This window comes from Ascaphus truei, chromosome 3, assembly GCF_040206685.1.
Source record: "Ascaphus truei isolate aAscTru1 chromosome 3, aAscTru1.hap1, whole genome shotgun sequence".
Lineage (NCBI taxonomy): Eukaryota > Metazoa > Chordata > Amphibia > Anura > Ascaphidae > Ascaphus > Ascaphus truei.
This window is the reverse complement of record NC_134485.1, coordinates 281,702,536-281,720,864: the sequence shown is the minus strand read 5'-3', so window position 1 is coordinate 281,720,864 and position 18,329 is coordinate 281,702,536.

The window sequence follows — 18,329 nt, the reverse complement described above, 5'->3', positions numbered from 1 at the left end:
TTATGTATTGTTTGGAACAACCGAGGACTTGTACGACGATAAGGATGAGGAGGGCCTTCATCGTGGCAACCTAGCAGGGGTGAGTGTTAGATAGCAGAAATAATTTTAAGATGCTTATAGTTGTATGTGCAAATGCTATATTATCTATATGCAGTGGTCGACAAATCACCAAAAAATCTACTCGCCGAACAAAAAAATCTACTCGCCACCTAGTACCAAACGTGTGCTGCTTGGGCCAATAGGCGCTCGCCATGATGTTAAATCCACTCGCCCGGGGCGTGCAAATGTATAAGTTTGTGGAACACTGTCTATATGTGTATAATAGTTATTTGTACAATGACTGCACTGTATATCTTAGGGGGGAATGGGGATGTATTTATTTAAAATTATTGTTTTTTGGTGGGGGCAACACCATTGTTACAGCAGGGCAGTGGGGACACCCGGACACCCGCGGGGACACCCCTCATCCCGGGGTGATCACCCGACGAACCCAACGGGGTCAGCCGGAGACACCCGCGGCCCTGTTGTATGGATGTAGAGCTTGCAGAAATGTAAACAAAGAAATACTTTCTAAGTCCAGCTCCTTTTGCGCCTGCCTTTAGCTGGCGCGTTTGTCAGGCACGTTTTTTAAGGCTGAATCACTTAGCGCTGCTTAGTGAATCTCCTGTACTGGCAAAAAGCAGCGTAATAGCCTGATCGTGCGCGTTTTGCGCCGAGGGCTGAAAAAAGCCCTTTTAAGAGCGATAAAGTACAGTTATCACTGCTTAGTGAATTGCACTGCAGCCTTATCGGGCTTAAAGGGTACTTAGCGCTCTTAAAGCCACTTAACGGAGCTTAGTAAATCGGCCCTACTGAATATACTGTGAAAGGAAAGGTGGTGAAGTTGTGAATGGGAGGTACATAAACCCTGCATTTGCAAATTATACCTATCCCTACCAAGGGTTAAAGGCCAGGGAAGGTTTTGCAAAGGAAGCCAGGTGCAGATCACCTGGCCTTAATTAACAGAGTATAAGAAAGGGCAGGCTGGATCAGTTCTCCCCTCTCCCCTCATTCCAGCTAAAAGAGCTGGATGCTACAGACAGGCACTGGCCTGCATCAGGTTTGCTTTATGATATTTGTTTTATTGTTTGGTAAGTGGGAAAGTCACCCAAAGATAGCTAGATAATTGCTCTCTAGTTAATGCTCAGATAGAGCTAGGATTTATTTTGATTCTTTTTGTTTGCCTTTATTTTGTCTGCTGGAGTGACAAAGAAAATAAAGCCTTTAAACCAGAGCTGGATGGTCCTGTGACTGTGCTTTACCCTAAAAGACAGTGGGTTTTAAGGTTCCCAGACAAGAACCCTACAGACAAAAAGGGTAGTTTGTCACATTTGGTGGGGAAGGGGGGCACCCACATTATATTCACTTCAAACTCACTATGGAGGAAATTGTCAAGGCATTGCTCCAGAATGCATCTACACAACAAGAAACTAACTTTACCCAGCAGCAAGCTATCGCTGCACAACAGCAGATGCACCAGCAGGCTGTCGCTGCACAACAAGAGGCTACCGCTGTACAGCAAGAGACCAACAGGAAACACACTGAGGCACTCATAGCGACCCATGAGGAACAGCAAGGTGTCATCCGTGAGCTGCGACAGGAGATCTAGGCTATGTCTGAAAGGCTGAGCGGGGATCCTGATGGGAGATACCAAGGACCCAAGGTAATTCGGGCCAGTCATTGCCTTCAAAAGATGACTGCAACAGATGATATTGAGGCATACCTTCGGGTGTTTGAGCGCAAAGAAGAAAGAGAGGGATGGCCGGCAGCTGAGTGGGCAAGCATACTGGCACCGTTACAGAGCGGAGAACCTCAAAAGGCCTACTATGACCCAGGACCAGCGCAAGCCAGCGACTACAATAAGCTGAAGGACGAAATTCTGGCACGCCTGGGAGTGACCACTGCAGTACTAGCTCAAAGGTTCCACTTATGGTCTTATTCTCCTAGATGTCCAGAGAGATCAGGGAGCGCAAAGTCATGTAAATAAAGAACATATACAAATAGTGCAACATGTCTTGAGCTTTGGTTTTGTAATAGATTCTCAATATCCCAATTAAATTTGTACTAACAGATTTCTCTGTGTTATGATGTGCATAAAGGTTTCTTTACACTGCAATCTTTATGGGGTTGTTGCATATGGGGAACCACGTATGGTAAAGGTCCTCAGCATATACTGGATGGAGAAAAGAAGAAAAAACATAGTGCAAAATTACAAGACACGTTTTATCTGCAGAAAATGGTAAAATTGCACTCACATGGTTTCTGAATTATATGCGCAGATAGATCAAAAATGATCAATAGCAGCCACGGAGGTTGCAGAGAGGTCTCTCTGCTCAATGCTCCTGACAAGGCTGCAAGATCCCAAATGTTTGACCTCATACCCCTTGCCCAAAAAGTGGCTTCAACCTGAGGTTAATTTGGCCAGCCGCAGTCTGGAGCTTTTAGTGATGGACCGCTTTCTGCGGGGCCTTCCTGCTACCTTACGTCAGTGGGTCTGTCAAAGCAACCCCCATACAGTGGACCAGCTGATTGATTTGGTGGAGAGACATGTCGCTGCAGAAGAACTCCTGCGCCCTGCCCCAGCTGAACAAACCAGTAGTTCTAAGGCCCAGGATCCTGCAAGACCTGGTAAGACTGGTCAGGTTTTAAGGGAAACTGGAGAACAGGATATTCCCAAGATCCCAGGGACACTACTCCAGGATCCAGGGGAGCATTCAGATGTAACAGATCTGTAAAATGAACTTATTGGGGGTCAGATTATGTTATAAAAATATTTTAAATGTAATGAGGTTTTTCATACAGTCAAGGACTGCCTATTTAAAGATGAACTCATGGAATGCAATGTGGGTGGAAAGATGGGACCATACTCATTTTGTTGATGTATTAGATCTACTAATAATGATTGTGGTAATAATTTTCATTTGTGTTATGTGAAGGTGAATGGGAAAATGTCTAGAGCACTGGTTGATTCAGAAGCATAGTCACCTTAGTAGCAAAGGAAAAGATAAAAAGTGGCGCCAACCTATTAACACAATATTGAACAATATAATATTATATATATATATATATATATATATATATATATATATATATATAACAAGAAGAAAACAAACACATACAGTTGGTGTAATATGGGTTGATATCACATATGAATGATACTGAAGGCTTAAACTAGAGAATTTAACACTTGCCTGTGTTCTGTTCCCAGTGTGTGTGCTCCTCTATATCATTTCTGATGGTATCTTGAAATTAAAATGGAAAAAGGCATAGCATAAAATTGATTTAATGACAAATAAGAGATAAAAAGTTAAATTTACACTCACAAACAAATACACAAGGCATTGCGGTTTGATTTTTCAGCTTGTGCTGTTTGGAACCAGTCTCTCTCTGTTGGGATGTCCGTGTGGTCATCTGTTTTCAACCCTCAGATATCGGTTGGCTCCTCCAGCGTTCAGAGGCTCCCCCCAGACTTGTGCACAGTCTGGTTCACCTCCCTCTGCTCGCGTCTCTGTTCCGCACATGTGCCGGTTCCTCCGATACTTTACAGAGCTGATTGGACAAATGGCAATCCCCATAGGTACGGTGGCTCCAAAAGTTTATAAAACATCAGCATCAAACGCGTTACGCCAAGTTGGCTTCCTCAGTGATGTAATCTGATGCGGTAATGCAGTCTTTTTATAGTGGTCTGTAATCCGACCCTGACACCTCCCAATGGTCAGTGTTTTGTATTGGCAATGCATTCTATAGTCTATGCACAATATAATCACACTGCTATCAATGCTCCTTCTTCTAATAAGCAGGAAAACTTACACTCATTCACTTAAAATTCATATAGATTATTAATAAAAGCTAATACTTTAACATGGAAATTGTATTATTTTTGATAAAATTCACATTTTAAAATTTGACCCCTTTTTAAACGTATAAATTAAAAGCATATGCATTAAACAGATAATAAACATAGATACAGTAGTACATACAGAAAAAGTTCAATTTAAAGGAAGGCTGCAATCTCCATGTCTATATTAAGACCTAATGGAGCTAATGTATGTAAAGTAAAAATCCAAAAGGATTCTTTTTTGGACATTTTGGGAATAAAATCCCCTCCTCTCCAACCATGCGCTACCTGTTCTATCCCCCAAATTTTCAGACACCCTGGGTTCTTATTATGTTTGAGTTTATAATGTTGGGATACACTGTGGTTTTCTAATCCAAACAGATGACCACACGGACATCCCAATGGAGAGAGACTGCTTCCAAACAGCACAAGCTGAAAAATCAAACCACAATGCCTTGTGTGTTTGCTTGTTTGTTTGTTTGTTTGTTTGTTTGTTTGTGAGTGTAATTTTTTTCTTTTATCTCTTTTTTATTTGTCATTAAAACAGTATTATGCTATACCTTTCTCCATTCTAATTTCAAGATACCATCAGGAGCACACACACTGGGAACAGAACACAGGCAAGTGTTAAGTTCTCTAGAATACGCTTTCAGTATCATTCATATCAACCCATATTACACCATCTGTATGTGGTTTGTTTTCTTCTTGTTTTTCTCCCTATTTACCCTGGAGAGGAAACAGTGAAACCACGTGCTGGAGGACTTTTGTTTTTACCTTAGTAGCAAAGCCTGTAATATCGAACGTGAAAGACAAAATACAGAAGATGGAAATTATTTGCATCCATGGTGATAAAAGGGAAAATCCCACAGCTGAGGTAAATATTGGAACCCAGTGTTGTACCCTAAATTACAGGGTTGGGGTAGTACCCAAATTAGCCCATGATGTGGTGCTCGGTAGAGATTTCCCCAACTTTCTAGAGTTATGGTCATTAACAGAGAAGGCAGCCCAAGGCTCATCAGAAAAGGGTCAAACTAGTGAGGAACATTTACAGAACTCCCTGAGATCTCCTCTTCACACAACTGAGGATCGTGGACGTCTGCGCATTATGCTTTTCTTCAAGCTGAGGATCATTGCTTTGTTGGTCATGTGGTGTTGGTGCCACAGTTGGATAGGCAGATGAAAGCCTTCATCCTGGCAAGGGTAAGATACACATTTATTGTATTTTATTTCATTGTTATTTTTAACGGGTGCCCATTAAAAACCAATGTGACTATCTGTTCCCCCATTGAGGCATAGGTACCTGCAGTGGCAATCAGTAGATGTAATGGCTAGTGTTTTTTGTATTGTATTTTAATGTCTATTTTATGTACATGTAATTGTGATTTTTAGGCATCCCAAACGGGCAAAACTGATTAGCCATATTTGTCTGCTAGTGCATTTGACCATTGGTGTGTGGAAATAGTGGTGGTGGGGTTGGTAATTGGGTAATTGCCCTGGGGTGGGTGGTTAGGCTTCCCTGGTGGTTGCAGGAAGTGTTAACCCCTTAATTACCTTAGTGATAGTAACCACTAAGGTAATTAAGGGAGTAACCACTCCTGCAACCCTCCCAGGAGGCCTAGCCACCCACTCTGAAGCAACTAAAGTACACCCTTCACCCACTCCATAAAAACACCAGTAATCACTTAATTATTTTAGCATTAGTAACTGCTAAGGTAATTAAGGGGCTATATATCCATGAATAGATCCTCACAGGAGAGATAAGTGGAGCACAGCGATGGGGGGGGGGGGGAAGCAGGGAAACGGCACACCAAGAATAAAAATAAAATCCAATTTATTCCATAGTGACAAAAAGAGACATCCAAAGCAGGGGTCTAGAGTTCTTTTTTGAACCCTGCTTTGGATGTCTCTTTTTGTCACTATGGAATAAATTGGATCTCTTCATGCATATATACTACTAAAGATGGATGCACGCCTATGGAGCCTCTACCTCAACAAATTGTGAGTTATTCCTTGGAAGTTCTGTATGTGCTTATCACCTTACCATTACCGTTACTGTCTTTCCCTAGTACATCATAAATCCCACTAATAGATTTATGCCTTATTCTTGGCAACTTGTATAGAAAAACTTATCAAAAATGGCGCTCAGTGTATTGGGTTAAATTTAAAAAATCATAAAAACCCACAGTGTAGTGCAAAAATAAGATTATTAATAATGATACTTATACAAACACATGTAGTATATGCCGCTGTGACCTGGTGCAGGACTGCTCTCTCAATCCTCGTGAACAAGTGAAGGGTAGAAATCATCAGGAAGCGCAAAACATGTGGGATACAAAAACAACAAACTGATGGTGCAGTATTGTAAAAATTCGGTGATAAATAAATGGCAAAGTCTATGTTCAGAATACTCACAAACGTGAGAAGTAAATGGGCACGTAAAGGTATCTTTAAACCGTAGGTGACAGCCAGGTATTCAAATGGGCACAACACTCTCGATCAGGTACACCTTTACCGTGGGCCCTTAGGAATAAATAGAACCGGACATAGTGCAGACTGTACACAAAAGTTTATAAAAGTAAGTAAAATCCAATAAACTCACATGGTATTTGAAATAAACAAGCATATAGATCACAGTGATGGATCTCTGCGGACCGGATGAGTGGTATCTCAGCTGTTCCTCTGTACTGGCGTGCGTGTCACGGATGCGTCTCACCGAAGACCGGAAGTGACGACATCCGTTTCCAGAGGTTCCGGTTTAGTCTTGTGGCATCACTCTACGCGTTTCACCTTGTCGGTTTCTTCAGGAGTGATGTTGCATAGTGGATAAGAAGTATAAATACTCTAACCTCTACTCTCATAGGTGGAGAATAAATTGGATCATGGAAACAATTAACTATAATAGAGAATGCCAAATGTTGCTAATCTAATACAAACGGATCATAAAATGATATGAAATGCTAAAAAATTTAATAGACAAATCGATATTGGGTAATATATAAAAACATAGTTAAAAACATAAATTATACAATTCATCTTAATTAAGAATGGCTATAATAGCCGTGGCTAAAATACATAGGCTGAGCTAGTAATTAAATCTAATGCATCTGACATATGCAGAGACCCAAAGTCCTATGTAATATATAAAGGGAAGCAAATATAGGTAGGGTATAAAATGACTGTCAAATGGATAAAAAATACGTATACACGGCGCAAATCTAATAGAAGGAACAGAACAGAGAAACAGGATTAATTGACAAATCAAAAACCGTGGTAATAATCATTATAAGAATGGTTTGAGGTCAAATTCTAAGTTTAAACCCGAAGGTGCTAATGTATTTAACTCAAACATCCAAAATGATTCTCTTTTAAGGAGGGCTAAGTTTCTATTGCCACCTCTCCAATTGGGCATGACTTGTTCTATGGCTTTAAAAGTTAACCCTTTAGGATCTGAATTGTGCATTAATAAAAAATGATTAGAAACACTGTGTGTCGAAATTTTCCTTTTAATATTACTAATGTGTTCTAATATTCTAGTCCTTAGGGGGCGGATGGTTTTGCCAATATATTGTACCCCACATTCACATTCAATGAGGTATATAACAAAATTAGATCTGCAATTGAGATGTTGTTGAATGTTATATTTTTTATGGGTTACATGTGATTCAAAACTATTAATATCCTTTGAACTAAACTTACAGGCAGTGCACATTCTACAGTTGTAAAATCCCTTAGGGGGGTTTAACCAATCTGAGCGAATATGTGCAGTGAACATGCAAAAACACTTGCCTAGACAAGTGAGAGAACCCCTTTTGAACAAGCACTCATAGTGTGATTGATACAAGTTTGTTTAAAAGAGTAACCTTTATTAGTGTATATGGGTAAAATAAGTGAAGTACATAAACACTCAACACAATTAAAACACGTATTAAACTTAATGTCTTTGAGTCTGAATTGTAGACTAATGGAGGTAGTGTTTGAAGGAATATAATGTAACTGGCACCATGTGAAATAAAATCTTTTAATATTAAAGTATAGAATGAATAAGGTGCCTCAGTGTGGTGTGTATATTATTGTTGAAAGGGTCTGGTGTATGTCACGTGGATAAAGTGTCAGTCACACCACTTTCATACCACATCTGATTGAGGAGAATAGCCGCAGCTTCACTTTGAGCTCCACCCGGCATTTTTATACATAGCGGTGTTCATGAATACACCATGCCGGGCGGAGAATCAACAGATGCCGCCACTCGTGAGCAGGGATTAAACGCTCCGAGATAGCAGCCCCCCACAGCACCCCTGTATTGTAGAGGGTACGTCACCGAGCGGCTGCTGGGCACCTATACTTTATCTAGTCGCTTATATTTAGTAGACAGGGCTGATTAGCCCTAGAAGATAAGTGGTAACTGAGACAAATTTGTCTATGGCAAGATAGCCTGCCCATCTAAAACACCTACATTGACTGACACAGCTGGGCGGCTATTATAAATATCAATCACTTACCTATACCACCTATATAGGTCTGCAGAGATAAAGTGATTTTCATTTTTCAGGCAGCTGAAGATAACTCCTTTATTGGCTTTATTAATCGAGATATACCTGCTAGCCTATCCACAAACACACTTGCTACCTTCACAGGGGATACGAGCAGCTATTCATATCACTATTTATTTACTATGTGAATCTTGTTGAGCTCATATGAGGCTATAATAACTTTGAAATAATTAATGATTAGTGGGAAACAATAAAATCATAATTATATACCAATAGTTCCCACAATTTAGCCTCACTACCCCCAGCTACACAGTAGCCTTCCTTCCTGATATTTTACTTCATCCAGCGTTGTATTGAAGGATATTTATTAACCCTTGGTGGTCTCTCTGACAATCGACTCCAGCTAAGCCACACTAAGCACTGATCAAGTTGGTCTGGCCGAAATACACTAGCTATATATTATATATTGTATACTGTCAGAGAACCACATATCAATCAGATGTGGTATGAAAGTGGTGTGACTGACACTTTATCCACGTGACATACACCAGACCCTTTCAACAATAATATACACACCACACTGAGGCACCTTATTCATTCTATACTTTAATATTAAAAGATTTTATTTCACATGGTGCCAGTTACATTATATTCCTTCAAACACCACCTCCATTAGTCTACAATTCAGACTCAGAGACATTAAGTTTAATACGTGTTTTAATTGTGTTGAGTGTTTATGTACTTCACTTATTTTACCCATATACACTAATAAAGGTTACTCTTTTAAACAAACTTGTATCAATCACACTATGAGTGCTTGTTCAAAAGGGGTTCTCTCACTTGTCTAGGCAAGTGTTTTTGCATGTTCAATGATCCTCTCACCCCTGGCACCAAATCACAGACAGTAGCTAGAGCTCACTATCCCTTCCCCCCTTCACTCCCTATTACTACATACGAATATGTGCAGTAAATTTTTTAAGGGCACTAGGGGCCACTATATTTTATATATTAGGAGCTTTTCTAAACATCATTTTAACTCTTTCAGGTAAGTGTTGGCCTAGAATAGGGTTATTTTTCAATATAGACCAGTGGGAGTTTAGAATGTTATTGATCTTATGTGCATCCCTATTATATTGTGTGATGAATGGCACTTGTATAACATCACTCGGTGGGTTTTTTACTGTGGGGATAAGCATTGTTTCCCTTGGTGTATTGGTTGCCTTAACCCAAGCTTTTCTGACGACATCATCCTTATATCGCCTCTCTGTAAACTTTTTGGTTAGTACCGTAGATTGTTCTTCGAACATTTTATTGTCAGAACAATTTCGTTTCAACCTACGGTATTGGCCATAAGGGATATTTGTAATCCACTTATTTAGATGGCAGCTAGATTGTAAAATGTAATTATTAGCATCAACATCCTTGAAGAAATTTTTTGTTTGATGGAATTATTCTCCAAATAGATGATAAGATCCAAAAAGTTTACACTGGAGGCACTGATGGAAGATGTAAACCTTAAATTTAATTCATTGTTGTTAAGGTACGTAAAGAATAAGTTAAGGTCCTCTGATGTACCCTTCCATATAAAGATGATGTCATCTATATAACGCCGCCATGTGACCAAATTCGCGTCCAGACCACTCCAAGACCATATATATTGATCCTCCCACATGGCCATCAGGAGATTGGCATAGCTGGGCGCAAATTTGGTCCCCATGGCGGTCCCACACAGTTGTAAAAAGAACTCATCACAAAACCAGAAAAAGTTTCTCTTCAGGACAAATTCAATGCATGTGATCAAAAAATCAATTTGAACCTCTGGGATTATACCTTCATTTTCTAGGAAGAACCTAATAGCCCTACATCCATCGTTATGTCTAATTGATGTGTATAGTGCCGTAACATCAGTTGTGACTAATAGATAGTGTTCCTGCCATTGGATATCTCTAAGCATTAAAATGACATCTGTTGTGTCCTTCAAATAGGATCTTTGTTTCTTAACATTATTTTGTAAATAACTATCCAAAAACTCCGATAAATTGGCTGTCAGTGACCCTATACCGGAGATAATTGGTCTCCCAGGTGGATGCGGAGGATTCTTATGAATCTTGGGTAGAAAGTAGAAGACGGGGAACACTGGGTCCTCTATATTTAGGAAATGGAACTCATGATCTTCCAGTATTCCCCGTCTTCTCCCATCCTCCAGAAGAGATTGTAGTTCTTTTTTGAATAGGGAAGTGGGGTTAGTTTCCAATTTCTGATAGGTGTCAGTGTCACCCAAAATTGTATTGGATTCCTTCATATAATATTTGTGATCCATAATAACTACACCCCCTTCGTTGTCTGCAGGTTTTATTACAATGGTTTTATCCAATGACAATTCCTCTAACACTAATTTTTCTTCTTTGGTTAGATTAGAGTGTTGTTTACTCTTATTGGTGGTAAGGGCCTCTAAGTCCTTAGTCACTAACTGGAAAAAGACATCCAGATGATTCCCTTTGGCAAATTTTGGGAAAAACTGGGATTTGGGCTTAAATCTGGAATGTACAAAATCTGGAGTGATTAACTTTGAGGTTGAAGGACCTGCTATACTATCATTACATGTCTTAGTCCAATTTCTAGTTTCTGCTTCTTTACCTAAAAAGAATCTCTTTAAGGTAAGTGACCTCAAAAAAAAATTTGCGTCTACATAAAGACCAAATTTATTTGGTCCAATGGTGGGAGCGAAAGTAAGTCCCTTGCCAAAACTTTATTTTGACATTCTGTTAGAGTTTTGGTGCTAAGATTAAAAATATTTTTATTTTGTGTGCTTAATACATATTTCTTGTTTTTCCGTAATCTGCCCCCTCGTCTCCCTTGGACATGCCTCTTTTGTTTTGTTTTTTGTTTGTATTTGGAGTCGTCAGGGGGTGAAATGGGTTCCTGGTCTCCCATGAACTCATACACCCCCTTTGCTCCAAAAAAAGGGGCTGTTCCTTCTGCTGCTCAGTAGTTGGATTCTCCTTATTGGAAATATCCATAATATCACTGATTTCTAAGTGTTTAGTTTTCTCTTTGGCTTTTCCTACTCTCGGAGGGTTTTTAGCTTCCACTTTTTTAATTAAAATCTGAGGTAGGAAACCAGCATGAGTTTTAGGGTAATTGTCACTAAACCTCCCCCTATAGGAGGTATCCATTGTGGAGGTGGATATAGGTTTATTTTCTTTGGGATCAGGACTAGATTGTGATTTACGACCATTTTTTGAACCTTTGTTCCAGGTCCTCTCAATTCCTTTTTCATAGTCGTCCTGATCCCTGCTAAATTTTTGTAATTTAATTTCTATTACCTCTTTTTTAAAAACATCTATATTCTTTTGCATCTTGGCATCTCTCTCTATAAAATCTTTAATGTTATCCAAAGAACCTAATTCTAATCTTAGGTCTTCAATTTCTGTATCAAGTACTTTTAAATGTTTCTCTTGCTGTAGCATAATAATTTTAATCAAATTAAAAGAACATTCGTCTTGAGCACTATTCCATTTAGCTATAAATTCCTCGTCGCTTAAATCCATTGAAGGATTTTTTTGGACCCTAAGTCCTCTGAGAGTAATTTTATATTCTACATATTTCTTCAAAAACAACAAATCGAGCCATTTCTTAGTATCACGTATTAGTGTGCGCTCTAGTTTAATACAGGTGGTGTTAATCTTATCCTGATCATCTCTAAATGAGAGGTTGGCGTCTTTGAAATATGTATCTAGATTGAGGTTTCTATTAGTTCTATTCTGAAACACATTAGAACTAGCCATTTGTGATTAATTACTGTGATACAAACAGGTGCAGCCTTGACAAAAAGAGGGGCAATATGTATAGGAAAACTGGTTTTGCCAAAATATTGTACCCCACATTCACATTCAATGAGGTTTATTGCAAAATTAGATCTGCAATTGAGATGTTGTTGAATGTTATATTTTTTATGGGTTACATGTGATTCAAAACTATTAATATCCTTTGAACTAAACTTACAGGCAGTGCACATTCTACAGTTGTAAAATCCCTTAGGGGGGTCTAACTAATCTGAGCGAATATGTGCAGTAATTTTTTTAAGGGCACTAGGGGCCACTATATTTTTTATATTAGGAGCTTTTCTATACACCATTTTAACTCTTTCAGGTAAGTGTTGGCCTAGAATAGGGTCATTTTTCAATATAGACCAGTGGGAGTTTAGAATGTTATTGATCTTATGTGCATCCCTATTATATTGTGTGATGAATGGCACTTGTATAACATCACTCGGTGGGTTTTTTACTGTGGGGATAAGCATTGTTTCCCTTGGTGTATTGGTTGCCTTAACCCAAGCTTTTCTGATGACATCATCCTTATATCGCCTCTCTGTAAACTTTTTGGTTAGTACCGTAGATTGTTCTTCGAACATTTTATTGTCAGAACAATTTCGTTTCAACCTACGGTATTGGCCATAAGGGATATTTGTAATCCACTTATTTAGATGGCAGCTAGATTGTAAAATGTAATTATTAGCATCAACATCCTTGAAGAAATTTTTTGTTTTGATGGAATTATTCTCCAAATAGATGGTAAGATCCAAAAAGTTTACACTGGAGTCACTGATGGAAGATGTAAACCTTAAATTTAATTCATTGTTGTTAAGGTACGTAAGGAATAAGTTAAGGTCCTCTGATGTACCCTTCCATATAAAGATGATGTCATCTATATAACGCCGCCATGTGAACAAATTCGCGTCCAGACCACTCGAAGACCACTCCAAAACCATATATATTGATCCTCCTGATGGCCATGTGGGAGGATCAATATATATGATCTTGGAGTGGTCTGGACGCGAATTTGGTCACATGGCGGCGTTATATAGATGACATCATCTTTATATGGAAGGGTACATCAGAGGACCTTAACTTATTCCTTATGTACCTTAACAACAATGAATTAAATTTAAGGTTTACATCTTCCATCAGTGCCTCCAGTGAAAACTTTTTGGATCTTACCATCTATTTGGAGAATAATTCCATTAAAACAAAAAATTTCTTCAAGGATGTTGATGCTAATAATTACATTTTACAATCTAGCTGTCATCTAAATAAGTGGATTACAAATATCCCTTATGGCCAATACCGTAGGTTGAAACGAAATTGTTCTGACAATAAAATGTTCGAAGAACAATCTACGGTACTAACCAAAAAGTTTACAGAGAGGCGATATAAGGATGATGTCGTCAGAAAAGCTTGGGTTAAGGCAACCAATACACCAAGGGAAACAATGCTTATCCCCACAGTAAAAAACCCACCGAGTGATGTTATACAAGTGCCATTCATCACACAATATAATAGGGATGCACATAAGATCAATAACATTCTAAACTCCCACTGGTCTATATTGAAAAATGACCCTATTCTAGGCCAACACTTACCTGAAAGAGTTAAAATGGTGTATAGAAAAGCTCCTAATATAAAAAATATAGTGGCCCCTAGTTCCCTTAAAAAAGTTACTGCACATATTCGCTCAGATTGGTTAGACCCCCCTAAGGGATTTTACAACTGTAGAATGTGCACTGCCTGTAAGTTTAGTTCAAAGGATATTAATAGTTTTGAATCACATGTAACCCATAGAAAATATAACATTCAACAACATCTCAATTGCAGATCTAATTTTGTTATATACCTCATTGAATGTGAATGTGGGGTACAATATTTTGGCAAAACCATCCACCCCCTAAGGACTAGAATATTAGAACACATTAGTAATATTAAAAGGAAAATTTCGACAAACAGTGTTTCTAATCATTTTTTATTAATGCACAATTCAGATCCTAAAGGGTTAACTTTTAAAGCCATAGAACAAGTCATGCCCAATTGGAGAGGTGGCAATAGAAACTTAGCCCTCCTTAAAAGAGAATCATTTTGGATGTTTGAGTTAAATACATTAGCACCTTCGGGTTTAAACTTAGAATTTGACCTCAAACCATTCTTATAATGATTATTACCACGGTTTTTAATTTGTCAATTAATCCTGTTTCTCTGTTCTGTTCCTTCTATTAGATTTGCGCTGTGTATACATATTTTTATCCATTTGACAGTCATTTTATACCCTACCTATATTTGCTTCCCTTTATATATTACATAGGACTTTGGGTCTCTGCATATGTCAGATGCAGTAGATTTAATTACTAGCTCAGCCTATGTATTTTAGCCACGGCTATTATAGCCATTCTTAATTAAGATGAATTGTATAATTTATGTTTTTAACTATGTTTTTATATATTACCCAATATCGATTTGTCTATTAAATTTTTTAGCATTTCATATCATTTTATGATCCGTTTGTATTAGATTAGCAACATTTGGCATTCTCTATTATAGTTAATTGTTTCCATGATCCAATTTATTCTCCACCTATGAGAGTAGAGGTTAGAGTATTTATACTTCTTATCCACTATGCAACATCACTCCTGAAGAAACCGACAAGGTGAAACGCGTAGAGTGATGCCACAAGATTAAACCGGAACCTCTGGAAACGGATGTCGTCACTTCCGGTCTTCGGTGAGACGCATCCGTGACACGCATGCCAGTACAGAGGAACAGCTGAGACACCACTCATCCGGTCCGCAGAGATCCATCACTGTGATCTATATGCTTGTTTATTTCAAATACCATGTGAGTTTATTGGATTTTACTTACTTTTATAAACTTTTGTGTACAGTCTGCACTATGTCCGGTTCTATTTATTCCTAAGGGCCCACGGTAAAGGTGTACCTAATCGAGAGAGTTGTGCCCATTTGAATACCTGGCTATTACCTACGGTTTAAAGATACCTTTACGTGCCCATTTACTTTTCACGTTTGTGAGTATTCTGAACATAGACTTTGCCATTTATTTATCACCGAATTTTTACAATACTGCACCATCAGTTTGTTGTTTTTGTATCCCACATGTTTTGCGCTTCCTGATGATTTCTACCCTTCACTTGTTCACGAGGTTTGAGAGAGCAGTCCTGCACCAGGTCACAGCGGCATATACTACATGTGTTTTTATAAGTATCATTATTAATTATCTTATTTTTGCACTACACTGTGGGTTTATATGATTTTTTAAATTTAACCCAATACACTGAGCGCCATTTTTGATAAGTTTTTCTATACACATTGCCCCTCTTTTTGTCAAGGCTGCACCTGTTTGTATCACAGTAATTAATCACAAATGGCTAGTTCTAATGTGTTTCAGAATAGAACTAATAGAAACCTCAATCTAGATACATATTTCAAAGATGCCAACCTCTCATTTAGAGAGAATCAGGATAAGATTAACACCACCTGTATTAAACTAGAGCGCACACTAATACGTGATACTAAGAAATGGCTCGATTTGTTGTTTTTGAAGAAATATGTAGAATATAAAAAATTTCCCAGAGGACTTACTGCTGCGGCCAAGTTTATTCGAGCATTTGCCCGTTCTTGGCCGCAGCAGTAGCCTGGCGCGCGCCCGAGGGTGACGGGCGCGCGCCGAAGCAGCGGAAGAGCGCCCTCCGATCGGGGTGCTCTCCCTACCGCTGCCGGGTCCGCCGGGTCCCCCGGAACCTCCTGCCGCCGTCCCCCACATCGCGGGACACCAGGGCTCCCTCGGGGAGCCCTGGGCGCGCGTGCAGGGGGCGCAGGCTCCCGAAGACGCGTGACCGCGCGTCTATGACGCGCGGCACGCCGAGGGGCGGCCCCTAGCAAGCCGGGAAATCTCCCGGCTTGCGGATCTGGCCGATGCGCAATAAAGCGTTTCGGTAGTGTAGGGTCCAAAAAAATCCTTCAATGGATTTAAGCGAGGAGGAATTTATAGCTAAATGGAATAGTGCTCAAGACGAATGTTCTTTTAATTTGATTAAAATTATTATTCTACAGCAAGAGAAACATTTAAAAGTACTTGATACAGAAATTGAAGACCTAAGATTAGAATTAGGTTCTTTGGATAACATTAAAGATTTTACAGAGAGAGATGCCAAGATGCAAAAGAATATAGATGTTTTTAAAAAAGAGGTAATAGAAATTAAATTACAAAAATTTAGGAGGGATCAGGACGACTATGAAAAAGGAATTCAGAGGACCTGGAACAAAGGTTCAAAAAATGGTCGTAAAATCACAATCTAGTCCTGATCCCAAAGAAAATAAACCTATATCCACCTCCACAATGGATACCTCCTATAGGGGGAGGTTTAGTGACAATTACCCTAAAATTCATGCTGGTTTCCTACCTCAGATTTTAATTAAAAAAGTGGAAACTAAAAACCCTCCGAGAGTAGGAAAAGCCAAAGAGAAAACTAAACACTAAGAAATCAGTGATATTATGGATATTTCCAATAAGGAGAATCCAACTACTGAGCAGCAGAAGGAACAGCACCTTTTTTTGGAACAAAGGGGGTGTATGAGTTCATGGGAGACCAGGAACCCATTTCACCCCCTGACGACTCCAAATACAAACAAAAAACAAAACAAAAGACGCATGTCCGAGGGAGACGAAGGGGCAGATTACGGAAAAACAAGAAAAATGTATTAAGCACACAAAATAAAAATATTTTTAATCTTAGCACCAAAACTCTAACAGAATGTCAAAATAAAGTTATAGGCAAGGGACTTACTTTCGCTCCCACCATTGGACCAAATAAATTTGGTCTTTATGTAGACGCACAAAATTTTTTGAGGTCACTTACCTTAAAGAGATTCTTTTTAGGTAAAGAAGCAGAAACTAGAAATTGGACTAAGACATGTAATGATAGTATAGCAGGTCCTTCAACCTCAAAGTTAATCACTCCAGATTTTGTACATTCCAGATTTAAGCCCAAATCCCAGTTTTTCCCAAAATTTGCCAAAGGGAATCATCTGGATGTCTTTTTCCAGTTAGTGACTAAGGACTTAGAGGCCCTTACCACCAATAAGAGTAAACAACACTCTAATCTAACCAAAGAAGAAAAATTAGTGTTAGAGGAATTGTCATTGGATAAAACCATTGTAATAAAACCTGCAGACAAGGGAGGGGGTTTAGTTATTATGGGTCACGAATATTATATGAAGGAATCCAATAGAATTTTGGGTGACACTGACACCTATCAGAAATTGAAAACTAACCCCACTTTCCTATTCAAAAAAGAACTGCAATCTCTTCTGGAGGATGGGAGAAGACGGGGAATACTGGAAGATCATGAGTTCAATTTCCTAAATACACTGGCGACACACTTTATTCGAGCTCGGCTAGTCCCACGAATTCGGGTATACCCGGGTGTATTGAGGTTTGTGACTGTTTTCTGCCCGAGTGCATTGGGTTATTTTCCAGGCAGGGATTGAAGCATTTTATTCCCGCTGGCTGCAATACTGCACAGTATATATATATATATACTGCATTACAATTCATGCATTTATGCCATCTGGTAGACACGCGAAGCATTTCAGCCTATTAAATCCTAATCATTATCATTTAACAGATCAGCTGCCCGTCAGCCAGGCATGAACCCAGGCTGGGAAGGCAAACGCAACGGGGCTTGTCAGAGGTGAGGAGCGGAGCATTCCAGGTATCTGCCAGGTACATACTGGGTATTTGCTCGAATAAAGTGTGTCGGTGCAGTATAGAGGACCCAGTGTTCCCCGTCTTTTACTTTCTACCCAAGATTCATAAGAATCCTCCGCATCCACCTGGGAGACCAATTATCTCCGGTATAGGGTCACTGACAGCCAACTTATCGGAGTTTTTGGATAGTTATTTACAAAATATTGTTAAGAAACAAAGATCCTATTTGAAGGACACTACAGATGTCATTTTAATGCTTAGAGATATCCAATGGCAGGAACACTATATATTAGTCACAACTGATGTTACGGCACTATACACATCAATTAGACATAACGATGGATGTAGGGCTATTAGGTTCTTCCTAGAAAAGGAAGGTATAATCCCAGAGGTTCAAATTGATTTTTT